Here is a 3232-nt window from a genome sequence, read left to right on the forward strand (position 1 = left end):
TCAGCCGTTCACGATGGCTGGCCCTTGGGCAAGTGGTTCAACTTTGGCCGAGTGGCTGAATCGAGGGACGTGCCGACAAACAGAAAGACAGACAGAAGGACAGACAGAAAGACAGACCAAAATTTCGGCGTTTAAGTTCCCCAAGAAAGACTATCGTCTTTAAAAAAGCGTTTTAGATGCGAAGTATCTTAAGGCGGAGCTCAATCCGGTGGTGGTGTGCGGCGTGACCACCCTTACTGTGCATGCGCATACCCTCTCCACACACCTCCTCTCCCATTCCCCTCTCCACTTTCCCTCTCCCCTTTCCCTCTCCCCTTCCCCTCTTCACTTTCCCTCTCCCATACCCCTCTCCCCTCCCCCTTTCCACTCTTCCTCTGAAACACGGGCTAGACATGCCGAAATTCTCTCCTGCGCAACGCCGCGATGAGATCGAGCGCATGCGCGTCCCCTCCCCTTCTCTCTCCTCTCCTGCGCTGCCCCCCTCTCGCCCGCCTGTCGACCGCGTTCCCCGCTCGCTCTGTGAGAATTAACGGCCAGGCTAGATGGAAGATACGACGCGTGTAGCGTCCCTGTTCGCGTTCCAGGACGCGAGGTCGGTAGCATGCCCAACGAACGCCAACGGAACGCGATCGTGCAAGTGCTCCGGCTTCGCATCGCCTCATGGTCCCCTTTAGCGGGAGATGGTGTAATTTTTTTTAGATAAAGTGTGCAGCATATGTGTATGCATGACGCGTCTGGAACCAACTGAAGGGGGCACTAAAGAGAAAAAACAATTTTTCTGTTATCAGTAAATTACTCTTTCAGAATTAAAAAATCGCCACGCTCACCACGACCAGACTCTTTGTAAGCGAGAAAACACGCAAAAATAAAATGCGCATGGCGACGCCACCTTGAACTTCGCGCAGCCAATGCCATAACGTAATACAATCTGACGGCGACTACTGGGGTGTACGCAGTTCCTAATCGGTCAAAATGAAGTCCATTGACCTCTGAGAGGGCCAGAGACTTAACATACTAGGTTTTAGGAAATTTCGTTGAGCCAATATTCCCACATTACGACAAATACAGTTTGAAATTCATGGCGTCATGCGCGGAGATTTCAGCCCGATATTTAAGAATGGAACTTACGATGGTGAAATAATGACATTCCAATTTTGAGAGTACACATTATCAGTATAAACCGGCCCACTGTTTTACTTTAGTGTCCCTTTAAGAACTGAGCAAGGTCCAAACCCGGCGCGACACGAGCCCACCACCTCAAACCCGGTCCCGACTCTAAGCCCGGAACTTCAGACCCGAGCCCGACCCGGGCCCGCCATGAAAACTACTTTACCCGGCCCAGCCCAGCCGACGGGCCGGGCCAGGTTTTCGGGCAGGCCTGAGGCCGTGTAGTGCTCTAACATATACTGATTATAAGCAACATTAATTACAGCTTACAGAAAAGAAAGTCAAGGAAAGTGTAGGGAATGTTATTTGTAGTAATTATGATGTAAATGTGACGAAAGTGGACGAAAAGATAACTTGCCGCCGGTAGGGACCGAACCTGCGACCTTCGAATAACCCGTCCGATGCTCTACCACTGAGCTACAGCGGCGGGCATCCTGCCGTCCACTTTAAGGGTTATATATATGCATTTAAACCTAGAAGTGTTAGTGAGAGCCGCAAGTAGCCATGGCGGAGAGTTTGGAACACTCTTTTAGGGGCGAAGCTCTTTAGGGTGTGGGCCGTTCCCTCCTCTGTAGTAGTAGTATCAATGTAGCCAGCGCTAGTTTAAAACATTAGATGGCGTTTCATGTATTTCTTAGAGCTCTAGTTGAATGAATTGCTCACTAGATGGCGTTTCATGTATATCTTAGGGCTTATATCGGGGCTTACATTTGGGAACTCAGTGGTGTGCATGAAGTCAGAGGTGCAATCAGGAATGGATGTAAATCAAAGGACGGTGGGCCGCCTCGCCTTGGGCGCTCACGGGAAGACGACAAATGAGGCGGTGAAGGGTGATATGGGATGGACAGGCTTTGAAGTGAGGGAAGCGCAGAGCAAAATGAGATTCGAAGAGAGGCTGAGGAAAATGAAGAAGAGTAGATGGGCAGAGAAGGTTTTCAGGTATTTGTATAGAAAAAGCGTTGACACGCAGTGGAGAAAAAGAACTAGGAGGCTCACCAGTAAATATACGGCTGGCAGTGCGGGCGATATCACAACAAGGAGCATTAAGCGGAAGGTCAGAGAGGCGGAGAGGACTTATTGGATGACAGCGATGGAAAAGAAGCCGGCTCTGAGTAACTACCGAAAAGGAAAAAACGAAATAAGGAGGGAAAGGTTTTATGATAATTCAAGGGGAAGCGCTTTACTGTTTGAAGCAAGGTCGGGCTGCCTGAGAACGCGTAGTTATAAAGCGAGATTCAGTAACGAAGAAGAACTATGTACATGCTGCGGGGGAACTAAGGAAACGATGGAACATGTACTGATTGAATGTGGCGATATTCACCCAGGTATACGTGTGGGCACGAGTCTACATGAAGCCTTGGGTTTTAGGGACAACAATGGAAAGCTGAACACGCCCGCGATAGAAATAAGTAGGAGACGGTTAGAGTATTGGTGGCAGAAAAGTAGAGATAAAGTACAGAAATAAATAATTGGGGGAAAATGCTTATTCTGCCTTAAGAGGCAGAGAGATGGACTGTGAATTTATATTTTTTGTTATAATAACATAGATTTAATCAATGTAGATAAGGCATTAGGACAACATGAAACAAGGAAGTTTTTTTTTTCTTTTTTTTCTTTTTTTATCCTTCGAGCCTGGTGGCAGACATGTCACCGCCCCGTTATAAAGGGGACGCTCATAGCATCCATCCATCCAGCATCCAGAGTTGCTGTTTAAAGATGACAGGTGGCGCTTGTATAATGCGAATGGCGCATATCATTGGATGCCTCCGATCGTAAAAGGCGCTCGCTCTTGGGGCGCTTTCTCTTTCGCTCGGAGTCGCCGGATGGAGGCAGACAAGGCGCTCGCTCTTGGCGCGCTTTCTCTTTCGCTCGGAGTCGCCGGATGGAGGCAGACAAGGTGCTCGCTTTGGCGCGCTTTCTCTTTCGCTCAGAGCCGCCGGATGGAGGCAGACAAGGCGCTCGCTCTTGGCGCGCTTTCTCTTTCGCTCGGAGTCGCCGGATGGAGGTAGACAAGGCGCTCGCTCTTGGCGCGCTTTCTCTTTCGCTCGGAGTCGCCGGATGGAGG

The 3232-nt window shown here is 49.6% G+C and overlaps 1 non-coding gene across 1 annotated transcript; it reads right to left on the bottom strand.

Moving 5' to 3' along the window:
* Positions 1 to 1522: 1522 nt before the first annotated feature.
* Trnat-ggu (transfer RNA threonine (anticodon GGU)) lies at positions 1523 to 1594 on the bottom strand. Its single transcript has one exon. It is a non-coding gene; the product is annotated as a tRNA-Thr (tRNA).
* Positions 1595 to 3232: the final 1638 nt, after the last annotated feature.

The sequence above is a fragment of the Rhipicephalus sanguineus genome, chromosome 8 (genome assembly GCF_013339695.2).
Source record: "Rhipicephalus sanguineus isolate Rsan-2018 chromosome 8, BIME_Rsan_1.4, whole genome shotgun sequence".
NCBI classification, from domain to species: domain Eukaryota; kingdom Metazoa; phylum Arthropoda; class Arachnida; order Ixodida; family Ixodidae; genus Rhipicephalus; species Rhipicephalus sanguineus.